The 27,383-nt window shown below is 45.6% G+C and overlaps 2 long non-coding RNA genes across 6 annotated transcripts in view; one reads left to right on the top strand and one right to left on the bottom strand.

Moving 5' to 3' along the window:
• The window catches only part of LOC119700968, a 136,807-nt gene extending 126,667 nt beyond the window's left edge, over window positions 1–10,140 (bottom strand). For both annotated transcript variants that reach the window (XR_005256956.1, XR_005256955.1), the window contains exons 1-2: window positions 9,085–10,140; window positions 4,283–4,402 (exon numbers count right to left, since the gene is read on the bottom strand). This is a non-coding gene — a long non-coding RNA (uncharacterized LOC119700968). The remainder of the gene's footprint in view (window positions 1–4,282; window positions 4,403–9,084) is intronic.
• LOC119700967 overlaps window positions 4,460–27,383 on the top strand; it is a 49,822-nt gene continuing 26,898 nt past the window's right edge. The window contains exons 1-3 of one of the 4 annotated variants that reach the window (XR_005256952.1): window positions 4,460–7,157; window positions 11,427–11,571; window positions 23,470–23,553. This is a non-coding gene — a long non-coding RNA (uncharacterized LOC119700967). The remainder of the gene's footprint in view (window positions 7,158–11,426; window positions 11,572–23,469; window positions 23,554–27,383) is intronic. The other 3 variants (XR_005256951.1, XR_005256953.1, XR_005256954.1) reach the window with 3 other exon arrangements.

Raw genomic sequence — 27,383 nt, 5'->3', positions numbered from 1 at the left:
TGTTCTCGGAGTCAAAGGGAACCCAGCATCCTTTGGCTTTGTCTCTATCACTCCACCTTTTCTTCAGGGAAAATTTGTAATAAAAATAAAATGCACGAATGGGTATGGAAAGGCTGGAGCTGCCCTTTCTTTTGATGTAGGGTTTGCAGCTGGGTATCATAGACAAGTGTCCTCTTTAATTATTATGATAAGCCAGTACAACTGCCACCACATTCTGGCAATTTCTCACAGCCCAAAGTCCATCCGTTCACCCCGAGGAAAGTTCTTGACAGAAACCCCCAGCCCATGCTAAGAAAATTGGCATGTGCAGGCTGCCTTCCCTGGAATTCAGCTCCAGCTGCTTTAGGGCCACCTGGATTTCCTGTCAGACCCCTCCTGATGAGAATTGCCAAATGAAGCTCTTCCCCTTGATTGCCACGAGTGCCTCATTCCATCTGCAGCCTTGATTGTCCCTTCAAGTGCACCAGGGAAGCACTCGCTGTGCACATCAGGCAGGGAGATGGAAGAGTGCAAAACACAGATCTAGGGTGATTATCCAAAAATCAGAATGCTGAGAGAGGAAACATGGTATCAGTTCAAGTGTCACTGAAACACAGTGATGAGTATAGTCAGGTAAAACACTTGATAATTGCTTATGATTTTCAGGGTTTGGAAAACAATTTCCTGGCCAGATGTTTTCACATTGTAGCAGACATTTCCCTCCCTGTCAAGTGTTGTGCATTTTCCCCAGTTTATGATTCAAGGTGTTAATCATATCCAGCCTTTCAAGATGATTACCTGGCAGCATTAACATACAAATGTACAGTGATTATCTCTGCTTCTCAGAATTCTTTGCATTTTGCACAAGGAAAACAAATAATAAAAGAAATAAATCAGTCCCCTTCAAGTTGCAGGTTACCTATTACAAAATGAAATTACTATGAATTCACAGTCTATGACAATTAGGTGTTAATCAACTTCCAAGTCCAGAAAACTTTCACCTGAGCTTGAAAGCAGCAACAGAGAGTGAGAGTCTTTCAACAGGCTGGAGCTGACAGGCATTACTGCCTCATAAAACAAACACATTCCTTACCTCCAGGAATCATCCAGTGCTTTCAGATCCTATTGATCACACTTACCAAGTGCTGAATATCTGCAGCCATTTCTGAGGAACATACACAATTGACAGCACACAATCATCCAAAACTATGACACTATTTTAGAGTGAGAGGAAAACACTATTGAATCTCCAGGCTTCTATCATGAAACAGTAATAATTAATGCAGTTAAATTGGGGCATGTTCAACACCACCTGAACCTAAAAAAAATAGAAGTTATTTGCAAAGGAATTTGATGAAGGCAGTATGATGGGAGTACATTTCCAGTTTCCACTGATTTCACAAGTATCTAGATTTGTTCCTAGTGCATTAATACAGTCATTTTTCTGTGTCTGAATTCATTATGTGCTGCTGCCTAAAGCAAACAGGGACCATAACAGCAACAGCTCTGTGTGGAGTCATTGCCAGACACATTCATGCAAGATTTGCATTTTGAACCCTTGTCTTGTTAGAGTCGTTAACGAGTTCATAAATAAACTTGCATGTCCATAGCACAGTGTCCTGTAACTGTGAGATATCCAAATGGCTCATGACAGGTGTTCAGAGGGACAGAGCACAAGCCTCCTTCACTCCCAGCAGCAATCAGTGCTGAGTCCAAGGGAGCACAGCCTAGGCAGCAGCCACCAAATCCAGATTTACACGCATCTCCCACTAACGTGGCCCAATGCCTTGGCTAATTCCTGCTGCTGAGCTCTGCCCACTGCTCTTGCTTCTGCTTTTCTGTTGGGCTTTTCATGCTACAGCATCAGGGCTGAGTGATTTAAAATGAAATAAATCTGATTAACCTTTCAATCGGTTCATTTTTGTTTCTCTATCCTTTGCTCTCATGGTTGATACTCTCCCAGTCCTTTTGACCCCTCCACAGTTCACAGTTCTGGTACTGAAAGATACTATTTTCAAAGAATATGGGAGAAAAAGCCAGAGGGAAACATCAATGCATCCACATTTCCCTTTGTTTTTCCTCACTAAACTCATACATATTGGTACTGCAGACTAAGAAACAGCTTCCCTTATCAGGCAGGAGCCAGGATCACCTATTCCAGAGTTTTTCACTATTATCTAAACACCTGGACTCAAAAGCAGAACTGATAAATCATCAAAGCAGCAAATGAAGGGAAACGTTTCCCATGGTTCAGAAGAAAAAACATAAATGGGAAAGTTTGTATCAAATCAATCACAAATGAGTTGCAGCATTTTGCCAATAATTTATTAGTCCTGATTCCGCTATGATGAGAGTGCACCTGCTCCTGCTCCTGCCCAGTGCTGGTAGACAGTTTGCTTCTTCACACTGAGAGCTCTCTTTCTTTGCCAGCAATGCCAGCTTCACTGCCAGGCCAGACTCTGAGCTCCAGTGGCACCAACGACTCCAGGATTTTTGGGGCAAGGTGCCACCAGTGTCATTCACAAGTCCCAGAAAACCAAACCTGCGCCTAAACCACTCTCCTGTTCTCCTGCTCCAGGCTGGTTCTCAGAAGTTAAGGTAAATTCCTGGTGCTTTTGGCCATTTGCTAGTAACTTGCATGAAAGCAGGATGTCACTTTAAATTTTGCACCCCAGAGCCTCATTAAACACAGAATGTGCTACTGAAAGAAACACCATAAAGACAGTAAGAGCCAAAAGCACGAATCCTGCCTTTTATTCAAGCCACAGGCAAAAGGATTACAAACTTCACAATGTGAAATGATGTCTGCACAGAGTAGGAATGACAATTAAGAGCTGGGCAAGGGATCTATATCCAACAGGCACAGTGATGACTGTCTAATGTGTTCAAGCCTACATTCTTAATACATTTCTGCATTTCCTATTAATTTTACTTTTCTCTGTATCAATTCCATAATTTATCTGTACACATCTGATTTTATTTTTCTTCAATTTTGAAAGTCTAGCTAAAAAATAAAACCTATGCAGAAATTGCACTGAGCTTTGCCCCCAGGGACTCACCAAAATCCCTGAACCGTTTAAGAAAACCTGCTCAAAGCTTATCAGCCCACAGCACATTCTGTTCTTGACACTGGGCTTTTAAACTTTTCCTGGTGCACACCAGTGTGGTCTGCTGAGTTTTACCTTAGAGGCTGTATTTCCAAAGAAGGAGACTAACTTGTGCTTGGCTACAAGGCCTGCTGATTGACGGGAGAAAACCCCCACAGTGCTTTAAGGGCACGAGACCCCATCACCACCTTTCGTAAACCTTGTTTACTCTTCCTGAGAGAGTTCCTAGAGGTAAATCAGCATCCAAGGAAAAGACTGAAAGGATTTTTTATAAAAGTAGCTCAAAAGAAGAACCAGTGTCCCAGCATGTATTCCTCATTCTCCACCTCATGGCCTGAATTATGCATCTTTTATTTCACATGATTTTGCTTTAGTTCTAAGAGGAGTATCATGTAATAAAATTGGAGGCAAACAACCTTTACCTTGCTCCATTTTAAAGGAGTAATTGTTTCAGTGCAGGACATGACTTAGAATTTCAAGCAATTAATCTGTATTGACACTTGTTGTTTCTCGAGATATTTTCCTGTTAAAACTTTACTGATTATTTAGAAACAAGGAAGCATAAGTGAGTGTTGTTTCTGGAAAATTAGCCATCTTTCAACACTAGCTAAGAGAAAGTCCCAACAAATGTAACTGTTTGAGGAGTAGTTAATGCACTTGATGTCTATTTCTATTGCAGGACTACATGATTAATGAGCTGTCATGTTCCTACGGCATTCCCTGGCATGTTTCTGTGAGCCTGTTCAGATAATGAGCCTTTAGAGATAAATGAAGCATGTTCTGCCAGACCTGCTGGGATGATTTCCTTGTACCATAACCAGGGGACATGAACTATCTCAGCTATTCCTAAAACAAATCTGTCTGCTCATTAATCACATCCCGTCTCACGCTGTGTGAGAGCCACAATGAAGAAGAGAAGCCCATGGCAACAATGCACACACAGCATCCAACAACCTGGATTCTTCAGCTCTGTGGGCTTCCCCAGCTGAAGGAAAGGTGCACACAAGATGCTGCCAGCCCTGAGAGATCTGCTCCATAGGGCACAGCGTGCAACGCCTATCACAGCACAGATCTCCTCAGACACAGCCAACAAAACTTACCTCAACCTGATCAACCATTTTCCAGGATCTTGGGAGCAGGACTTCAGTGGGGACACAACACGGCCCTCCAGCCACTGTCCTTTCCTGTGGGCTTACCTCACAAAGAGTAGGTGCAGGTAGGACATTGGGGCATCACTGCTCAAGGAGTAAGTTCTGCTCTGGAAAGCAGGATCAGGGTGGTCAGCTGGGTACTCCTGGAAGGCTCTTCTGCAGAGACTAAGTCAAGAGGTCATTAGAAAGTATTTTTAAAATAGAGGAATTCTACAGCAAACACAGGGTACTTTTAAAGCCTCTTTGTCTAATTCGTGGGTGGTGGTATAGTGTATTGGCTGGTTTATTTGTCTTTCTTCAAAACATAATCTAAGCTGTGACTTCCCTGACTCAGATTTTGCACCTCAAGCCACGTGGACAGAAGGCACTGCCCAGTAGCCTTTGCTCACTTATTTGGCAAACTCCTGAAATGCACCTGCTGATACCAGGCAATTATTTGGATGGCTTTAAACAAGTGTGGAGCTAGACACAGTGAGAGCTAAAACTTGTGCCCTGATGGTCCCCCTGTACCTACCAACTGAAGGAGAGAGTGAGCAGAAAAGCCAGCCCTACATCTGCAATAGCAGCTCTGGGCTATTCATCACTAACACCAGCAACAAATGCAAAATTCCCAATCAGAAGTGAAGCCCTATCACCTCCTGGGTTTCTTTTCCCTGCTGTCATAAGCAGAGCTTTAGACTGAACAAAAAGGAAAGCTTGTGATACAAGCTGTAAAATTTCACATCACTGTCACATCCAATGAATTTAGAGAGAAGCATCTCTGGGCTGCAGTGTACTGTGAGAAAGTTGCCAGGAAACAAAGTATTCCTCCTGTTCTCTCTCATATTTCTCTAACCTGGTTTTCCTTTCCCTGTTCCCATTCATCAGATGCAATGGTTGTCCATCTTATTTTGTACTACAATATTTTGACAGACTAAAGGTTTTGATAGTCAGATGGTAACTAGGTTTACTAGTTCTCAATTGCAAAAGAAAATAAATCCCAGAACAGCCAGCATTTCTTGTACTTGTCTCTTTTTCCTCAATTTCTTTTATTTGCCAAGCATAAAACAAAGACTGAAACTAGATTAAGTAATTTTCACCGTTTGTTCCAGCAGAGCAACAGCAAGTTATGATGCTTTCTCTCACTTCCTAAATACCCAGAAGACAGGATTTGGTTTTTATGATTTGTTGTTGTTGATTAGGGTTTTTCTTAAAACAAGAATTAAAATCTGAAGGATTAATTTGAACAAAGAGCTTTCCAAAACAGAAACAGTTATTGTAAGGTTAGCTGCAGAGAATCCTGACAAAGATCAGGGAAACTGGATGCACTGACTACAGCAGCTCATCTCTTGACTGAAATCTAGGCCAGAAACAGAAAACTGCAATCTTCTAATTAGACTGCTACTTTTGCAACAAAACCATCCCACGCTGGTGCTCACTAAACAGCCAAGTCTGTCCACACCAACCGAATGAAATAAATTTCTAATACCTGAGGAAATAAACAGAGGACAGGGGAAATCTCTTCCTATTAATTTCTCAGCTAATTGGGGGGGATCAGCTTTACTGGAAACATTTTTGCAGTAACAGGTATGGCTTAGTACATGATTTATTGTGATGCAAGGGAATGCACATCTAAGTTTGCACCAAGAATTAAGTCCAATATTATGGGATAATTAATGTGACATTGACAGAGCAGCTTGCTGTGTGCACACATTACTTAGCAAGCCTGAAATACATTTGTCCCTTTCTGATAAGCAGCTCTGCAATAAATCACAGAAGAATTTTCGTATAATTCTGCAAACTACAACTTAAGGACTGACAGCATTAAATCAGGTCACCTCCAGCTCCCAGGATCCAGGCAGTTTTCCTGAACTGGGCATGGCCCCTTTTGGAATTTAACCATGGCAGGCACCCAGGCCTAAACACAGCAAAACGTGGCACCACACAGGCTACCACAAGGACAATTCCCTCTGTCCAGCCCAAAGCAGCACAACCCCACACACACACGATGGCAACACCTGCCAAACAAGGTTGCTTCAGTTCTGAAACCTCAATCGCTGACACCTCCCACAACAGGAGAGACAGGCTCAAGGAAACCAAGCTCACCTGTACTCAAATGACAGACTTTGGGGGATTTTTTTTTGTGTGTGTGTGAGAAATGATGCTCTGTAGTCTGAAAAAGAAACCATGAAAACACATGCATGGAAACATTGCTTTCTTTTTGGAATTTACAGATGACTTTTCAGTAAGCTGCCTTTCAGCATCAAATCCTTAGACTCAAAAACTAGTGAGGTGCTGGAGTCTTAGGAAGCTTTTAAAAGAATAAAAACCAACAAAACAAACCAAACCCTCAGCTAGAAAATAAAACAAGCTGCATCAGTTCTAGAGGGTAAAATAAGACACATCTGCCTGGGGTGAGCACTGTGAGAACAGTCTCTGTCACTCCTTAGAGCAGGGTTAATCAGGACTTGTCACCAGAATCACTCCTCAATCAGTACTGAAGTGCCACGTGCAACACAGACCATGCGGAGGAGAATGAACAAATGCTGGAGAACATCAGAGAGCTGCTGTGTTGAGCTGCCTGGAAGGCTCAGGTCTTGGTTAGCTCTGAGCAAGATCACACCGAGTCTGCTCCTAAGCAAGCACAAGTTTGGGTGTGCTTGTGGTTGCTGCGCTCCGCTCGGGTTCAGCTCTGACCTACACACAGCGCAGAAGGTAAAGTTGAGTTTGTCACACCTTGTACCTCCCTGAACTCCCCCAGACAAACCACTGCCACCGCAGGCGCTGTTCCCGGCGCCGTGTGCCCGGCACAGGAAGCCCAGGGCCGGGGCCCAGCAGGAAGCAGGGCCCTGCAGCAGGCTCGGAGCCCCGCAGAGCCCCCGCCGAGCCCCGGGGGATTCAGGAGCCGGCAGGAACCGGGAACAGCCCCGCCGCTCCCGCTGTAAGTACCCGGCGCTGCCGCCCCATGTGCTGTAGCTGCTGACAGTGACACAAGAATTGTCTTCTATTCAACTCCAGCGCTGAGTTACTGCGAGCTGGAGCTGTCTGGGGTCCGGAGGGAGACATCGTGCTGGAGTTTCATTTGCTGCTATGGAAGGCAAGAGGTTTATAAAAGCTAATGAAATACAGCCAGCAAAGAGGCTGCAGAGGGTCCCATCTCAGCAGCAGCAGCAGCACAGATGCCTCTGGCTGTTACACAGGGCAGCAAAAAGGCACCAGCCTTTCCAGGCTCTGATGCCATAGAAAATATTTCATGTTTTCCCTGGAACTGCTGCTTTTCCATCATTTGACTAACTGCTAGAGCTGTTGATTTTCCTGTCATTTTTTGTATTTTAATTCATGCACAGCAAGCTTATAGAGCAGACACGGAAATGAAGACAAAAGCCCAATGCTATTAAATATTTTCATGCCTTAAGAGGCTCTCTCAAGCAGTCCACTACTGCAATTAACACACTTGAAAATCTGCAGTTAAAGATGTGTCCTGCACCTGCCTGTTGTTAGGGAGATGGTCTTTACCTAATCAACAAGTCTCATGTGGACTCTGACTACAAAAAGTGCAAATCATTTCCAAAAAACTTTCTGACAGTTAAAAATTTAATCCTATGTGAGGCACAGAAAGTCATATAATCCTAGTGTAAGGTGAAAAGCAATTTGACAGGGAAAAAAAGTAACATTACTTCAGAGTCACCACCAAAGGACTTAGCACCTGTTTACAAAGCTTGGTTGTGTGGGTTTAAAATAAATCTCACTAATACTTTGGGAGAAATCATGATGCTATTTGCTTCCTGGGATATAAAAAGAGATTAAAATGTCAGGAAAAGCATCAAGTTTTCTAAGATGCACTATTTACTGATAATGGCTAAATAACTTTCTCTCATTACAAAGGAAAATGATTCTGTAGCAAAATATCCATGGATATCCAGTGTGAGGAGCTCTGTCTTTAAAGCAGCAATGCTTTTCCACTAGAATAACTTGGGGAGAAGAATTGCTCACACTTTTTCTCTTTCAAATGAAACAAGGGCAAAAAGGTTGACCTTGAATGTCACTTTTGTTACAGCAGCTCCTTCAGCTCTGTCACAAAGCCCCAGGTCACCAGGGCTCTGGAGCCCCATTTCCCTGCACACCAGCACTGCTCTGGCTGCTGAACATTTCCTGGGCTGGGCAGAGGAACACCAGGAGGGCTCCAAAAGAGTTTCCCAGTGCCCTGCCTGTCAAAACTCCAAGCCTGCAATATCAGAGCTGCTGCCTGTATTCCTGAGCAGTGTCCAGGGAAGATCCTGCCCCAACCTGCACAACACTGAACTCCTTTTTCTTCACCTGAACTCTCTCTCCATACATCTTCACACTCTGCCCCTCCACAGGCACCACGGCAGAGCTCCTGCTGGGACACCACCTACGCCCTTTCCCTGCCCTGCAGCTGATTTTCTGGGGAAGCTGAATGTTGCAGTAATTCCTCTTCTGCTTTTGATCATCTCAGTCAGAGAGGCAAATGAATAAACAGCACAAAGCAGTGAGAATACAGGGGCAGGGGCACAGGAGGCCAGAGGGGAGCACAGAAGAATAACTGCTCTAAAGAACCAGGAGAGGGGAGAGGAAGGGAGGGGAAGGAAGTGGCTGAGCAGCGCCTCAGGTGAGACTTTCCTGTTGCTTCTGATTTCTGCTATGAGCAAAGCTTCTCCCCAGTTCCAAATGAGCTTTTTCAAACTGCTGCAGAATAAAGCTGTGCCCACACAACCCCTGAACTTCTCATTCGTCCCTGGGTGAGCTCTTAGTTCCACTGCAGCCAAGCACTGCTGTACAGCCCCCTCCAGCCAAAGCCCCTTATTCATACACAGACATAAAAACCCACAACAGTCCCACACTCTCACCTTTATTTACTCCCTTCAGTTCTCCTTCAGCACTAACAGCAGTGAGATATCAAGCACTGTGGGTTTTGACTTGAAGGCTTCTGCATGCCTGAGCAGGCACGCTCTCACCTGTAAAAAGCTGGAGGCTGCTCCTCACCTGATAGCATTTGGCCTTAAACCAGGATGAAAACTTCCTTTGCACAGAAGCTGCGAGGCAAACAAGCTTTATTTACTCACAAGACTTGCAGAAAGTTAACAGGGCATTCAGAGCAGAGGGAATTGAAAGTTTCTCTACTGAAAACTGATGTAGGAACAAATAAAACTTGAACAATGACTGTGATGTTCTTTGATGCTCTATGAACTATTTTCTTTCACCATGATGCTGTGTTGCAGATTCATTTAGCACACACCAGCTGCTCTTTGCTCTCTGGAAATGTAATCCTATTCCCTCCAAGTCAAACAGATTTTTTTCCCCAAGAATAAGCAGCATCGCACCCTTGCAACTACATACCCAAGAGTTGCCAATGTACATTGAGCACTCTTGTCAGAAGTAGTTTTATCAGTCTGTCATTTCATAAAAGACTAAATGCTATATAAATCCCTGGAAATGATTGTGTTAAACATTTTAATACTCTCTGTACTCCATTTTCACTGCACTGAAGAATGCTGCCTGCATATTTGCCCACAGTGTTCTGCCTGAAGATCCTCACTAGTTCTGCACTGGTGGAGAAACATGCTCAGGTTTCTAAAAAAATTAATCTGCTCAAAGTTTAAAGCATTTTCTTCTTCTTTCTTGTTCATTCTTGGATACATCATTTCTATAAAATACCTGCTTTTATGCTGCTCTCTCATCTTGTTCAAGCACCTGAACGAGTTGATTTGGGGGGAAGTTTAGGGGGTTTGTTTCTTTCCTTCATCTTTTTGCTGTATTTTTAAAAAAAAACTTTGTGTAGTTGGTTTGGGGGTTTCACAGTGTGTTTTTCTTTGTTTGATTTTCCTTCCACTATCCCAGATTTGGATTATTTATTCCAAATGATCTAGGTTCTCCTTTCTCCCATTTTCCCCTTTTCCCATCCATGGAACCAGACTGTCTTCACATTTTCCAAATGCCCCAGCAGAAGCTCTGAAATAACAGGAGACTCCCGTGGAAGCTTTTGTACAATTGTGCAGAATTGTCTTTGCCCTGAAGAACACTTGGTTAAAATTTCGCAAGGTCACAATGTGCTCAAAGCTGATGTGATGTTCAGTTTTTTTCTGCTAAGCCAAGCACAAAAACATTGAAATGCTTTTCAGATTATTGAGAAAACTGATAGTCCTCAACAAGCAAGACTCACCTTTCAGAACTTCACTGTGCAAAAAAGCTCCACAGGATTCCCACCTGTTGAGCTTGGTTCCAGAAGCAGGAAAACCAAGTTTCCATGGCAGGAGCACAGCTTTTCTGTCCTTCTAAAAATGACACAGGAAAACATGATATGCACACAAACTCGAATACATGTCACCAACCAGACACTCTGCACTGAACCAGCCATGCACGAGGGATAAGGTTCATCCCATGTTCCTCACTTAATCTCATTCCAAACACTTTGCTGATGTGCAACTGTGGACATCAATAGGAAAACCAGAAGAAACCTCACAGCAAAGACAGCAAAATAGGTAATAAAAAAAAAAGAAAATTAAAAAGTTTTCATTTCATGATTCCAGTGTTCAGGGCTGCCAGGCAGTGTGTCCATTTCCACCCTGCCCGTGCCTGAAGGAGCTGCTCCAGGACAATGTTTGGTGTGCCATCCCTGTGCAGAGGATGGAGAGCAGGGTTGCAGCTGGAGCACTCCCTGCTCCCTGGGCTGATGCTGACTGACACTGCTCAGTGCTCCCTGCTGGTGACAGTTCTGCAAACCCCAAAAAACCCCAAACTGCTGGAGTGTCACAGTCCATGCTCCGCAAGTGCCTCGGGCCAGGGTTTCAGCTGCAAGTTCCTGCTAGAGCAGCCTGTAGTTTCCAAGAAATGTTACATTTTTCTGCTCACCTTCTCTGCCTCTCTCCCCACCCTGGAAGACTTTGTTTCGCCCATGCTGAAATAGGCTATTTTTATTCAGCTGGCAGCAGATTTCCACGCACCTGCTCAGGGCACTGGGGTTTGAGGGTGATGCTGAAGGCCACGCAGCTGCACATGCAACTCGTTTTCATGTCTATGAGCATCCACCTATACACAGAAAAGCCAAGGGATTTTTCTTTTGTTTGATTAGAAGTTTTAAGTGTACTGTCACAGATTTCCCAGAGCGCTAAGCTTTTTAAAAAAAATTCACATGCACTGAGCATACAACACCTTGGGGTTAATCAACAATATTCTCCCTTGATTCTCCCAGGAAATGAGGGAGGGTCTTACAGGAAAAACTTCTGCAGGACCAACAGAATCAAGCAGAGCTGCACCTACACTGCACAGTAAGAGATCAGCTCACAGCTCCCACCTGGATGTGTGTCAGTGCTTCAGTTCAACACCTGTGTGACTTGGTGAGTCCTGGAGAACTCGGCTGTGGCTGCAGGTGCTCACAGCTCTGTTCCTCTTCTCTTGTTTCCTTCTTTCTCCCTTTACCTGCCCTCACCCCCTGCTCATTTCCCCCTCCCACACTGCAGCCAAGTCCAGGAACAGACACACCTGATAATTCTGCCCCGGGAACACGGTGACTCCACACGGCCTCGGGGTCTCTCTGCCCCTTTCTGGAGCAACTTCAGGATCCCTGAGGGTTAAGAAGTTGAGAGCTAAGTCAGAAATCCAGCAGCCAGCAACACTGTTTTCCTGCAGGATTGCTGTTCAGCCTGTGTAGAAGTTCCCTCACTGCAGTGGGTTTTGGATTCTTCCACACCCACGGTCTGAAGCAGACTCTGGCCTTGTGAAAGAAGCTTTGCTGCAGCCCACACGTGCATTCATTATGATTCCACCAAGAAAAAGTGTCAGATTTCTCTTTTGCGGCATGCAAAGAGAATTGACAGGATGGTTTGGGTTGGAAGGGACCTTAAAGACCGTCTAGTCCACCCCTCTGCCGGGGCAGGGACACCTCCCACCAGCCCAGCTCGCTCCAAGCTCCATCCAGCCTGGCCTCAAACCCATCCAGGGATGGGGCAGCCACAGCTTCTCGGAGCAGCAAACTGGGAACACCAAGAACACTGCAGAGTACTCCACACACGTCTGCAGAGAAGTCCTGAGGAAAACTCTCCCCTTTAAACCTTCCATCAAGTGCTGCACCTGGTTTAACTGGAAGCCAGTCTTCCACACTACAGTGGACAGTAAATTCTCAGCTCCTGTAGCTTTCAGACTCCTTGTCACAGGAGGGAACTCTCAGGACAGGCACTCTGTGTGGCCTTGTGTGCATTTATTTTTTACATTCAGGCACTGACAAACACCAGAGTAAGAGTTTCTGAAGGGGATGTCCCTGCACAAGAGAAACCATTGTCATTTTGGCACTTCAGAAAAGCCTGGAGCCTCACGCCTGGTTAAGATGGGAAACACTCAGAATGACATGGAGTGCCTTTCTCTGTGTTATGGATATTGCTCAGGGAATGTGGTCAGAGCTGCCAGCTCCCTCCAGAGGAGCATTTCTGCTGCACTCTGCTTGGACCATCTCCTTTCACCGGGAGAGAGAAAGGAAAGGGTCAGAAGCACACACAAGCTTCCTCCAGCAGCTTTCCCAGGCAGGGATTTGGAGCGTTTTGTCACTGCCCATGACTGGTTGGGTCCAGTCAATACATTGCGCTCTGGCTCTCCAGACTGCACCCAAACGGGAGAAGCGTGCTCTCTTTAGATGAAGATTCATTTGCCGTGTCACACCCCAGGCCTTGTCCTGCTGTGCACGGATCTGAGACTCAGCACCAGGGGGGTTTGTAACCCGATGTGACCACGGGAAGCCAGGCTGCTTTCACAGGGACCCTCAGGTCTGGGAGGCCGTGAGCTCGACCAGCCAAACTCTTAAAGGCTCCTCCCAGCATCTTCTGAACTGGTTTACAAGCCTGACTTGAAAAGGCCCCAGCACGCTTTTGCAAAGCCAGTAATGAGCCTCTGTGGGATGTGAAACGGTGTCCCAAAACCCAGGGCCCAAACATGGCAAGGCCCCAAGACAGAGGCTGGCTGGCATCAAAGAAAAGCTCTTGTACAAAAAGCTTTAAAGGCTTTCAAAGCCTGCAGTCAATTTCTGCATCCATTCCCCCCTCACACACTGCAGTGACTCAGCCCCCCGCAGTTACCCTGCACTTTAAACGCTGCATCAACAACTTGTTTCCCACAGAAACACAGTTTCACAGCCACACGGAAAGCACTGTGTCTTCCTGCAGCCAGCACCAAAGCTTTGTCTGTGCTTGCGCTTTCATTCCCTTTTCTCCTCATTTTTCGTGGTTACAGCGTCGGATCTAATCCTTATCCCCTCTGCTTGAGGCAGCACTGACATGAAGGTATTTCCAAGCAGATGTTTGCCAGTTTACAGCAAACGCAGAACCTCCCGAAGAACTTACAAGTATTTGCTTCCATTGGAGATCTGTCTGCACCTCAGAGTAAGGAGCAGGCAAAAATGTAACTTGCTAAAGACATGTGCAATGCGTAGGCTTGTGCTGAAAAACAAACACGGATTTCATACAAAGTAACCTTGAAGTCACCTGAAAAAGTAACAAAGCTGCTTCAGAACTGCCCTAAAGAGTAGTAAGAACTTAAAAGCAATACAGCTAAAATGTCATGACTTATTTTACATAGTAAGGCTCTCTCAAGAACATTTTAGTTTTTACTTTAGGAACGAAAGGCTCTCTAAGAAAAGATGTCAATAGCCACGTGCAAGTTTACCTGATAAGAACCCAGACAATGGTAACAAAGAAGCAAAAATAAAGGAATTCCTAATTAGCCTGTGCCCTTATGGCTGGAATGGCAGCCTGAGTGAACGCATGGGCTGCTTTTCTCTTAGGTTCACCTGAAACACCTGGCTGGCACTCGAAGGCATTTCACCTCTTGCCTTCGCAGCAGCCCAAGCATTTCAGCATTGAAGCTGAGGATGCCAAACTTGGACAGATACAGCAGAATTTACCTAGTACTGCACACGTCAAATATATCAAGACATAAATAATGCTTTCTGTCACTGTTTTCAAATATACTTAACACATATATAACACATGTACTTCAGGGAGCACAGGTATTTTGGAACAGGAGCTGTCAGGCTGCCCCATGGCTGGAAGACACACCAGTGCCTGTGATAACTGGGAACTGGAAGGAGAACCAACCAGGCTCTTCAAACACGGGAATTAATGGCATCCTCTCAATACATTTTACATCTCATACACACACAGCCACATTTCCAACATAGCTATTCTGCTATTAAGGCGTGTTAAGGAGGAAACCAAAATTTCAGTACGAGGCCAAAAAACTCATTTTAGCCCCCAGGGAAGGGGACAGAAACCCCATCAGCCCAGACAGCCCCAAAAGGCCCTGAGGTCCTGTCCCCACCACCCTGGCAGCCCTGAGGGCCCCTGCCCTGAGGTACCACCAGGCTGTGCCCACCAGAGCCCACCAGAGCGGCTCCCGAGCCCTCGTGGCCTCCCCACGGCAACCTCCTTCCCTCAACACCGACAGAACTCGCCCACCAGGCTAATCAAACACACCTGCTTTCAGCGCTCCAGAAAATCCCGTCCATCCTTGTCTCTCCGCTGATCAGCTCCCCTTCTCCAGTCAGAGCGGGCCCCGTTCCTCGACGGTGCCCGGCCCGAGGGGCTCCGCCTCAGCGCTCGGTCCCGCCGCCTTTGCACCTCGCGCCGCCCGATCGAAGGGCGCGAGCTCTGGCGGAGCTCATCAGGGCAGTTCGATTCTTGCCTGCCCCGAGCCGCCTTGTGCCCGTCTCTCGCCCCGGAGGCTCTTCCAAGGGAATAACTCGAATTCCCACCGCTCCTCCCGCCCGCCCCGGCCCTCAGGCGCCCTCGCGCGCGAGCCGCCATTTCCCTCCCCTCACGGCCCGCGCGCGCCACCCGCCCGCTCCCGCCGGGAGGCGCCGCGCGCCGGGGGCTCCCCCTCGGCCGCTCCCGGCCCGGCCCTGCTCCCCTCGGGGGCTCGAGCCCGCGGAGCCGGGACAGGAGCCGGGCGAAGGACAGCGATCCAAGAGCAGAGGCAGCAGCGCTGACCCCAGGTGGAGGTGCGGGAGCCGCGTCCCGGAGCCCCTGCGCCGGCTGTATCCGAGCTGCTCCCGCGCGGGCTGTGCCTGTGAGGAGCTGCGCAGCCCCGGCCCGCCGCTGGATCGGGCTGTTTTCCAGAGGGCTGTCCCTGGGACTCGGCGGGTTTGGTGGGCAGGCTGCCGCTAGGTCTTTGAGATCCTAACTGTAGATCGCAGGAAACATCACCAAACTGTTTCATTAAATCCCAGCTAGATATTTAAAATCCTATTTCCTAGACTGCTGTACCATGTGGTAATTCGTAATAACAGTGATCTGAATCTTAGTACCTGTAACCTCACCTATGTAACCTGGAAGTGTGAGCAATCTCTAATTAAAGTCTGCTAAGTGGCAGCTGATTGCCAAAGAATTGATAACCCACAAAAATCCGTGCAGCAAAAGGGCTCACTGCTTTAGCCGAGAAAGTCTGGGGAACGTAGAAGGGTTTCGCTCCAGTGCTAAACCCGGTACATTCTGTACTCTGTATTTTGCAGCACTTTGCACGTTGGAGAAGAGCGAAATGATTACCAATTTCCAAAGCTTCCATCTTGGAAATCAGTGCTGGAAAAGCTAAACAGGATCACGTAGGCCAAAATAAACCTGAGAGAAATGCGTTATGTGAAGATTAGAAAAATTAGGCCCGGTTTTGAAGGAAAGCTTTACCAAACCTTCAATCAATGCTTTTCATGGCCATTACCAGCACAGTTTTTGTGAGCATCTTGAAGATCAGTTTCCCTCAAAAGGCCCATCCCATTTCTTTGGCGATAAAGCTGATGGGATTAAGAATAAATCCATTACTGTGAATGATGCATCATGTGAGGAGTTACATTGGCTGAGTCTGAGCACCCTCTCTGTCAGGGGTAAATTCAGCACAGCAAACGCTGCCTGCCCACTCTGCAGAACCAGTTCGGTCACACTGAGCCTAATGTGTTACAGCAGAAGACATCAGGCACGGCTTTTCCAGCAGAACGCCGGATAGGAGGCTGCAGGGCATGAGTGTTCCACACGAGTCAGGTTAATTTTAGCGGTAATGATCAGTTTTTTGTTGGTATCAGTCAGACTTCAGCCTGCCCTGCCCTGGCTGTGGGACGTGCAGGGAAACACTCCATCAGTCAGCCCCCAGCAGGGCTCTGCCTTATCCCTGTGCTAAACAATTTCTAACAGCCTGTTTCCAAGCACCGCTTGCTCCCAGCCTCCAGAGCAATCCAAATTGGCAAGCAAAGCAGGACTGCAGGGGTTAACAGTAATTGGAGGAAAAGGTTCACCCATTGTAGTTGTTAAATGCGGATTTGTTTCATTCTTATCACCCATTAGTGTCGAAACACTATTTGTGTGCCTCTATATAATTTATAATCTATAGCTCTATACTTAATGCCTATATTTAGAAGTGTATAAAGTATATGCATTTATAATTCATACTATATAATGATATAATCAAGTTTTAGCTTCTGAAATGAACAGTTCATTTGCATTTTTACCAGGTACCTACCAGAAACTTGAGAATGCTTTAGATTAGCCTGACCCACGCTGCCTCAGCTTGGTTATGGAATGAGTAGATGGCAGCGAGTATCCCCTGTGATGTGGAGTGCAGGGAAGGATCTAGCACACCTCAAAGTGATTTTGTTTCATTCGTGCAAGTCCACGGGTCTCAGGAAGTGCTTTAAGGCTTTCTTCATCCCATTTTGTGCAGCTTCTTCCCCTCGTATGGTGTTACTGTGCTCAAGGGGCCACAGCTCAGGGAAAAGAGGTTCTGTTCTGCTCGTGGCATTTCAGGCTTAAGGCCAGATGGAGCTGCACAGGTGGAAATAAAGAGCAGATTTGGTTCCCAGTGTCCCTTGTGCAGGACTTGAAGCCCAACTCTTAAGAGAAAGGAAAAAGTGGACTGAGCTCCTGCCTTACTCACTTCCCCTAATAACTTCTCCATTCTTTAATTACGTTTAGGTAATTGCAAACCCAGGAAAAGACTTACATTCAGTCCCTGTGACTGGATTTGGCATTTAAATGTAGATCACTGGCTCCTTAAATACACCCTGTAGTTGTATGGCCAGGAAGTGACTCAGTGTTGATCTGTTTGCCATGATAATTACTCCTGTCACTGAGTTTGCAGCTTCTCCTTGGAGCAGGGCACTCCAGAGCAATCCCTGCTCAGAGACCTTCCTGCCAGGCAGGGCTGCAGCTCAGAAGGTCTGCAGCACTGCTGATCCATGCAGTGGCAGCTAAGGGCTGGTGACACAGGGACTGCCAGCCACTGACTCCTTGCAGCAGCACCAGCACACCAAGGGGCCAGTCTGTGCTGAGCACACCTGATGATCCTTGTTCATGGATGGGCAGAGTAGCAAATGTCCCTTTATTCTTCCCAAATGGAAAAGAGGTTCTCAGGAGAAACAGGCTTTTTTAGGGTTTGCCTCCCAGCTAGGTTTGACTTTTCAGTTTCAGAGAACTGATCCTGTTTTTAGTGAGGAAAGGAAGTTTAGGAGCAATCATTCTACGCCTCCGTGCAACTTATCCTTGTGCCAGGTTTTGGTTCCACTAAAGAGGGAAAATATTCTTGTATTTTAGATTTGTTCATTAACCAGGATTATGAGATAGCAGACTCTGAACTTGAGCTGTAGAGGAAGCAGAAATGGCTTTGACAACTCCCACTGCAGCAATTTTGCTCTGTGGGTATTAATTAGACAACGTGAAAAAAATGCTGAAAAGTTCAGAACTGAGCTTTTCTTGCCCAAAGAAGGAATCGAACTGTGAGAGCAATTCCTCACATTTCCAAACGCGGCTCCTGGTCATGGACAAACACCATCCATGTGTTCCCTGGCCAAAGGGATGTGGTCTGATTTTCCAGATGTAAACTCCTCCAGTCTCCATGGAGCAGGTACCTGGTCTGCCTGGCACGAGAGCACGTGAACTGGCTGTAATGCAGGACATCTTCATCCCCATGCCAGCTGCTAATGTTTCATTTGGGCGGGCCCCGTGAGCAAACACATAAGTGTATTAATTCCTTTGCAGTCTCCCGATGTATTCAGCAGCTCTGTGATTTGATTGGAATTGATTTTGCTGCTAACTCTGGTGACCTCCAATAAGAAATTGTTGCATTCACCACAAAGTGATTTATGCTGGCAGAACTCTCTATGGTATAAATACTTTCCAATGCATTAGTCAGAAATCCACTATCTTACTTCATTAAACCAACAAATACAATCAATTCTTATCTGATTTACAGTTCTTATGCACAGAAAAATGATTTTACCTTTATGCCAAGTGGAGCTGAAATGTAGATCATACAATAAGAAATGTCTCTGCCTCAGTGTGCAAGTGCCACTAATCAAAATCAGAGCCTGCAGCTCAGGACTGAAGCTCTGCTCACTCTCTGGCTGGCACATCACAGCAATGAAATGCATATGCATGCTTTGATGAACAGTGCTGAGCATTAGCGCCGTGCCTGTTTGTAGCTAAACACCCACCTCGTTTGAATCACAATGGGAAATGAAAGGCATGGCTGGAATACCAGCATGGAACAAGTGACATTAGGAGACAAAGTGTTTGCCAGCAATACATTATTAGTTACTGCCTCTCCTCTCAAACGTCCCCCAGTGCTGTAATAGCTGTCCTGTGCATGCTGATGTGTGTTATCTTAAAAATATCATACACAGGAATCCCTTCAGTCGGGCTTGAAATGCAGAGCCAGAACTTGCTTGCTGTAGACATGTAAGCAGAATAGCACATTTTCAGAAGTAATGCATCTTCTAATTTAAAAGGATGGATGTACTGCTGAATCTATGGCTCCTTATTACAGCACAGTCAGTGAGAAGAGCTCTCACCCAACTGCTCTGCAGTCCATCCATTATTCTGCCAGAACCTCTAAACACTACACTGCCCATGGAGTCCCTCTGTCCCAGTTATTTGCATCACAATTTTGAAGTAAAACTACCTGGGGCAAGGTATTGGGTCATTTTTCCCACACTGACCCGAACCCCTTGTGCTCAGAGCGTGGGGAACAAGGGAGGCTTTAAAAACCTAAAGCAGAAAATGTAAATAATCGAACATGTTCTGTGAGTGGTTTAGTTACTGAGACGCTGCAGAGATGAATGGCAGAGGGACAGTTCTGTGACGTGTTCTCTCCCTGTGGCAGATATGCTTTGCCAAGAGCTGGGTGAAGCCACCTCAGCCCTCTGGAGATGGCCCAGGCTCAGCCAAGGGAAGGTGGCACTCCCTGAGGAGGAGCTGCAGCACGGCTGAGCTCAGCACCTGCCGTGGCTCTGGCAGCCCCCGGTGAGTGCGCACGGCCAGCCTGATTGCAGGGGCTTCTCTCGGTGCTGGCTGGGCTGAACTCCCCCAGCAGCCAGCCAAGGGCAGCGCTGGGCCGCTGCTCCCGTGGCCGTGGGACACAGCCCGGGCACAGCTTTGCTGTCACCCTGCGCTGAGTGAAAGCCGAGACAGCCTGCACGGCTCTGAGCGCCGATGCCGGGGCTGCCCCCGAGCACCAGGGACGCTGCAGCCTGAGCCCTGCTCGGGATTCTCTGCAGAGGTGAAGGACTGACAGCAAAGCCAAGTCACGCTCGAGGCTCTGCTGGTGCACAGCCCTCCCCTCTCCCATCCTGAGGGAGCAAAGGGCCCTGCCCGTGGCTGCTGCTGCTGCTGCTGCGAGGGCTCTGCGCTTCTGTACCATCAGCTGCGCCTCTGCAAAGACACACTGCAGCTGCCTGAAGGAACAGCTCCCACACCGATCCACTACCAGCATTCCTGTTCTTTGTGGGCACAGGCCAGACGCCAGTGGGGCACTGTTATCAGCACACCCAGCATCACGTCATTTGCTAGACAAGTTAGTTTTGAGCTTCTAGGACCCAACACTTCCTGTTCCACAGCAGGCTTTTTTCTGTAAGGAACGGCAGGACCCTGGACAGATGCCTGGAATGTCATGGGACACACACAGAGGAATCAGTCTGTCTCTTTTTGAGCCCCTCAAGCTAGAGCAGTAACTCTGCTAGCTGTCAGGAAATCCCAGCCTCCTCTCTCTCTCTCTGAAGCAAAACATCTGATCTTGATCAGAAAGTCTGTGCCCTACACCATTAATAGAAACAAACAAAAAAAAAAATTAAAAATCCAGGAAACACTTGATAGCTGGGAAGGAACAGAACCACAACTCTTTGTAGCATCTAAGAATAGTTTCTGTTCTCTCTGTGATGCAAGAACAAGAGGGAAAGGATAAAAACCACTGGTATCAAAGGATTTCTCTTGTCAGAAAGGCAGCATTATTGTCCTTACTAAAGGAATTCAAAGTGGGTTTGATTCATCCAGAGAGTTCAGTGATATCTATACCTGTCACACCTATGGACTTTTTCCAGCTCATACATTTTTTATCAGCAGGTAAAGTGTTGGTAGATGAAGGAACCCGTGGGTTTCGGGCTGTAAATCCCCCCGGCTAGCTTGGGATTTACGCCCGCACGGATCCTACATGGACGAAGTAAAGGAAGAGAAGCGCTCTTTCTCCACGTGGTTCTGATGTCCTATTTATTAGCTGGAAGGGGACATCTGCATCGTAGGGTTTCCAGGTGAAGAAGAGAGGCCGAAGCCCAACTCAAGGGACATTTATACCCGCAGAATGGGAGGCGGGGACGGAAGGCCATAGCCAAGGGGACACAGTGGGGATGGGCGAAGGGAGGGGCTTCAAGGGACACAAGACCACCTTATCCGAGGGATACACCATCTGAGGAAAGGGGGGAAACATTTGTATAACACAACACCCAGTGCAGTATCCAAATAACAATCTAGTGCATCACAACAGGTAGCTATTCCAGCAGTTCCTAAACACTAAATTCCTGTTTCTGGAATCGGAGATCCTTTTATACATGACACAAGAGGTTGGATTTCCACTAGTTCTAAGAAACCTGCCCAATTATATTGCAATATACTGTGAAACCATCTTCATAAAGATGGGATTAACAAAGATATCAGATGAGTACCTAGACAATGCCTGACTTCCAGAACCAAAGCCTATTTAAGAAGATATTTCTCCTAGGCAAGGAGATTTCTCAGCCTGATGCACTGTCAGAGCATTTTCCTGTTTTACGTTAACTTCATGCACAACTGAGTGCACAATTCATAGGTTAAAACTCTTTGTTTCCTATTTTCTTACGTGCTCCTTTTCCCTTTGCCCCCTGTTAGACCGTGGCACTGCAGATTGTGCATGTGCAATGTCACACGGGGTGCGCTGGGCTGGGACAGAGACCAGTGACACCCTCCTGAGTACCAGGTACCTGAGGAGGGCCAGGTGTGAGTGCAGCTTTTTAAGGGCTGACCTTTGGAGAAAGGTCAAAACAGAAACTTAGAAACTTCTGATTTGGCATCCCCAGGTTTGCATCTGAGTCCTCTTGCTGAATGGTAAGAATGAGCAGCAGAGAAATAAATAGCCCCAGGGCTCCTCAGGCTGAGGCTGACCAGCTGCTGCAAACACAGCTGCTGACAGGCACAGGGTAATGAAGAAAAGGAGTTTCGTACCTGCCACAAAAAAGCCTTGCTGGCTCTTCCTCTGGCTGCACTTCTCACTGGTGGGAATCTGTGCTTGGGAGTGACAAGCAGTGCCTGAGCCAAGAACCTGACACCTGCCTGTGGGATGGCACTGGTGGAGGGGAATTAGCTCATTAATAAATTAATAAACCCCATCTGGACACAGTGCTTTTCTGGCTGTGCATGTGCTCCAAAATGCAGCTTGGAATAGATAAATGTTTGGAAGATCTTCTTGGTTATGAAAAAAAGAGAGTTTGCATGTGTTTTCAGTGAGATGAAGGGTTATTTCCTGCCCATCTCCCATTGAGAGCCCAGCTGTAGGTAGGGATGTCTGCCCCTGCCTAATCTTTCCAGAGTGGGAAAGCCACTTAGCTTGTGTACTTAAAACACCACAGCAAAATATTGCAAAGAAAAGAGGTATGAAATAAGTTTGATGTGAGTTGGAAAACTCCAAGTATTCATTCTGTGACCAGGTGAGAAGCTCTCATTAGCAGGTGCAGTGCTCTTACAGAGAAAAATGGCATTTTGAAATTACAGCCCATGTGCTTTCCTCAAAGCCAACAGCCACAGGCACAAAGAAAACTCCTCAGTGAATCATGAACTCCTGCAGTGCAGAGTCCCTTGTGTTTAGAGGTGTGGCTGAAAGGGTGAAAACAATCACCTCCTTTGGTGGAGCTGTCTCAGCACAGTGAGACAGTCAGACAGAAAGTCAGACAGAAGAAGCTTCTTGGTGGCCTAATAGTAGGCAAGCCTTGCTTAAATGATGTTTTGCCATGTGAAACGTGTGTTTTTAGGTATTACCTGTAGATATTCCTTTCAAAGGTGTTTTCTCTAGATGATGTGAGACCATTTCTCCATGAGTTTCAGGCCTATCACAGGAAATTAAGCACCAGAATGCTCAGTACTTACAGACCTCAGCCTGGAAAATGGATAATGACTGAGTCCTTGAAATCAATGAAGGTTAAAGCTGCCTGTTTATAACAACACCTCTATAAACCCAAGATAAGATGTTGATTAGGATATTATTTCAGCCACATAACAATTATATTTAATGCTGTAAGCAGAGTTTATTTTGAGCATTGCATTTGAGCATTGACCTCACAGATTGATCCAGCAAATAACCCCCCTACTTTGCAAAGACACAAATATTGTGCTTTGTTCCAACTTGTCCCATGTCCATACACTCCTCACAGAGAACCACTTAGGGACACAAAGGACACGTGAGGGGCTCCTGAAAAGAAATGTCTGCAGAAAATCAACAAGTCCAATGTTGTTTTTCCCAACAGGATTGTGTAAATGAGTCATATGCCAGCCAAAGCTCAGGCAAGCTCCCAATAAAAGAGCTACAAGTTGTCTTTAGGTCAGTTTGGAATCTCCTGATTGCTCAAGCAAATAGCTGTGGTGCTCTCCTCTTGCCCTGCCTGCCTGAGAAACATTCCAGGCTGGGCAGAGTTCTGAGCACCCTGGTCTGGCTGCAGATGTCCCTGCTCAATGCTGGGAGCTGCTTCAGGTGCTCTTTAATGGTCCCTTCCACCCCAAACCACTCTGTGACTCTGTGACCTTCCCAAGGGACTCACGTGGGTAAACAGCAACCGTTCCTTGGCCTTTTTCTCATGAATTCTCATTATTAAGTAATTACAGCTTTTGGAAATGTGTTGGTTTAAGTTATGCTTTTAACAGAAGTTTATAAATAATTTATGATTTTGCTTTCATACAAGAATTTTAATCTCACAGGCAATAAGGTTCTCGAAAATGATCTGCACAACCTCCTATTTACCCCTGAGCAAGGATTCTCACAGAGGCAGTTCCTGATGCAAGGTAAGCCCACACTCTTCATTTCTCTGTTTGCATTCCTGCAGTTAAACCTTGAATGTGCCCCTAAAATGTTAGGAAAGATCAGACTTGCTTACAAACTGATGCTGTTTATAATGAGTTAAAGATTTCAGGGGAGGTGGAGTTGTTTTAGTACTCTTCAGGACTTACAAGCATTTGGGTGTTTGCAACAAGATGTGTTTTGTTTTCCTGGTCAAGAGCTGAAAAATAAGATTATGAGAGAGGAGAAAAGAACATCTGACCTTTCCTAAGCACTGCAATTTTTGTACCTTCCATTACATCCTCACAGCACTGTCAGCATGTACATGACTGGAAAGATGAGCTCTAAATCCTCCTGAAAAATTCAAGTCCACAGGTTTGCAATACATCTTCTTTTGTGCTCTTTTGTCTTTACATTTGCTCTCACAAAGAATCCATGAACTATAGGATTTGATTTAGTATTTCTTACTTCTGGCTGCATTCAGCTTTTAAAGTTGAGGCTCTGATCTAATTTTGGCGGTTGTGAATCGTTTCTTTGGCTGAAATGAAAATCACAGGGAATTTCATTGTATTGCCTCGTCTCCTAATGAACAAAGACAGCGCTGCTCCAGAAAGCTCCAGATTTCAAAGGACCAAGGCTCTGAGCTTTAACAGTCCACACTGGCCAGTCAGAGACTTCCTTCTGGCAGTGTCAATAACCTGAAATGCTGCAGATCTCTAAACTGTGGAACCTGGGAGCTGAGAACCTGCTATAGACTGACTGTGATGAAAAGTGCTAGGTGGTAATACTTTCCAGCTCAGCTTAACTCTGTTATGAAGCCTTGCTTATGATTTTTAAGCCAAGGCTCATCTGGGATTCTAAAGTGAATGGAACTCAACACTTGCAGCTGGACAAGAGGGTGGCTACACTGTGCCTTGTTTCCATGCCAGAGCCTGAATACCCAAGGATTTCTTTCTCTAACATCCCATGTGGAAGGTTATATTGTTTAAATAACAGCTTTAGGCCCAGACAGATAAAATAAGACACATCTGTTATTTTTTCCTCTTAGCCTTAGTATCTGGGTAATAAGAAGATTCATTCTTTCAACTGACTCAAAGCAGCAGGCTTGTTTCTTGTGATTTTTCTGCTTTTGCTGGAAGGTAAGTTAGCAGCATCAATTGTATTAGTGTTTCTGTCAACACCCACATTAAATATGTTTCTGTACAGGAGACATCACATTCCAGCCTACTCTGGACATCTAAATTTGTCCATCTTTCATCACCTCCATATTGAAATCCAGCTACCACCTGGATTCCTGTAGGGTTTACTCAGTGAAATGTTCAGAATATTTCTGTTCCAAATATCAAATTAAAAATTATCTGAAGTTTATATTTAGGCAGGACAGCCAGTTAACCACAGACACTTTCTCTTCTATCTTTCTGCTTTTCTGTAGTGTCAGAGCAAATTCCCTAATCCCAATCAGAATTTGGTACATGCTGTGCTTTTTTGGTATTCCTTTAAGCTGCATTTATTTTCCATTATTTTCCAAGTTCAGAATGCCTTAGTGGTACTGCCACTTACCCTTTGCACTCTTTTCCATGTCCTGTGACATTTAGAAATGGATATGTGAATTTCAGCAGGGTTTCCTGGGAGTTTCCTGTTGTATTGAGTGGAGAGCTTAGGACAGCAGTTTCAGCTGAGGGCTCAACTCCCTGATGTCTGTGCAGTCTCTGCTCTGCCTTACAGCCTCATTGTATTCTCTAATTTATCAGGGAAAAATACACTGATTTTGTGAGCTTCTAGGTGAGACTGAACTCAACACCCACAGAAATGCAGAATTTTTTTCTCCCCAAGTTATTCACATGCTTCAGAGTAATTCTTGTTTCTGATTTTACTCAGAAGGTCTCACAGTTTGCATTTTTCTCATCTTCCATTATTACAACTGGAACACAAACATCACAGCTCTTATTTCAAGGGGCATTTTCATATGGGCAGGGCACTTTCTTCTGGCAAACAGTCCCAGTTTCTACTGAAACAACCTCATCTCATCACTCAGAAATTCTCTGGGCCTTCCTTTGGAGTACAGCCTTGTTTATGGATCTGCAAGCAACAGGAGCCTTTATACAAAATTGCATTAACCCCTGCAAAACATGTTTATTGGCACTGAGATCAACAGCTTCAGTCAAGTGCCCCTTGGCAAAAATAACCAGAGACATGAACCAGTGAGGCAGTTACTTCATCATTCTCCAAGGGAGAAAATAAAATATATATATCTAACTTGGAGTCTTAGAAGTGTAAAACCCATTTGAGTTTTGTGAGCTCCAGGTTTTCACCATAGCTCTTGCTTTGGCTTTGTGTTCTTTTTTAAAGAACACAGTGGGATCAGATTTCCTCTTTTCCATGGGTACCCAGTTATGTTCAGACCCTGCTGTGTGGACTTTAGGGAGCAAATGTGTACCACACAGCCCCTACAGCCATCTGGGGTCTGCTCTTTGCATTTCCCAAGAGGCTGTTACTGCTTCTGTTCCAGCTCATGGCAGCTGCCATTTACTCTTCTACTGGAACCAAGTTCTCTCACTCCTCTGATACAGCCACAGCTGTTAACCACAGTTACGTACAGACTCCAAAACCAGCTCCAAAAGGAAAATATTGCTGCATACAGTTCTGTTTGCCGATTCCTTCAAGGTTTTGTAAGACAAGACACTCTTTGATTCAGGCCAGGGACAGCCATGACGGGCTGGAAGCGAAGGTGGAAATTCTATAAGCCTATTAAAATCCTAGCTGAATGCAAAATTTAGCACAGGCTTAGCTGTAAACATTTAAGTGGCCTTGTTTTGCTGAACTGAGATCTAAAGCTCCCTACTTATAATGGACAACATCATTTCATTTTAAACTCAGGATCACTGTGAACGAGTTAATGCAGAAATCAGTGGTACAACCTGATGGAAAGTGAGAAGATTTGGAGTTATACTTTTTCTTTTCTTTCCTTTGAAAAGAACTATGCCCTTCCAGTGCTGTTTTTCCCTCAGTCCTCCCCACCCACCATGGCATACCTATAAATGCACATTTAAGAATGCTAATTAAGAACATATTCAAAGCAAGAGCAGTAGAAGGGTGGACACAGAAAAAGGGTTCAAGCACCAAAGAGCAAATTAATACCCATAAAGAAGAAACAAAGACAGGAGAGAGAAAATGAGAAGGAGAGAAAAGAAGAGTTTGCTCTGTGCCAGTAAATGAGCCGAAAATTACATTCCCAGATGGATACCAATAGCCTTTTCTGTCAGCACTACACCAGGATTACTGCCACATGATTGAACATTATATATATTTCTTCAAGTTTACAGGGCTTTATGCAAGCATCTAGCAAAATAATTAAGGAGCTACTCCGAGCTTCCCCCATAAAAGTGCTGTGCTATCTGGTTTTGCAGAATAATGGGGTATTCAAGCACCCATGGAGATGCCCATTTACCTGCTAAATGGATGTGTGCAGCCCTAAGTGTGGGTACAAATTCTGAGGAGCAGCTTATCAGCTGCCATTGCGGGTGATGGTTGATAACAGCACCCTGTGGCTGGGCAGAAGCACAATGAACAGGTGTGGGACACTGACTACAATTTTCCTTTTGTTAAGGTCAAGGACTAAAGTTTCTGGTGTAAAAAAAATCATGGCAAGTGGCCAAAACATCTCAATCATTGTAAACAACACAGCTACTGCTCAGAAATTGTGATAAAAACAAGTAGTCTTTCAATTATCTTTGAACACTTGCTCTGAAGTTTAGTTCATGCACACAGGTATTTGTATTCAGGGATGCTGATTGCTGCCAAGGATGAGACTGCTGGATCATGTGGTTATCAGCAT

This window comes from Motacilla alba, chromosome 4, assembly GCF_015832195.1.
Source record: "Motacilla alba alba isolate MOTALB_02 chromosome 4, Motacilla_alba_V1.0_pri, whole genome shotgun sequence".
In the NCBI taxonomy this organism is placed as follows: domain Eukaryota; kingdom Metazoa; phylum Chordata; class Aves; order Passeriformes; family Motacillidae; genus Motacilla; species Motacilla alba.
Note: the sequence above shows the minus strand (reverse complement) of the source record. Positions and strands in the feature narration are given on the sequence as shown.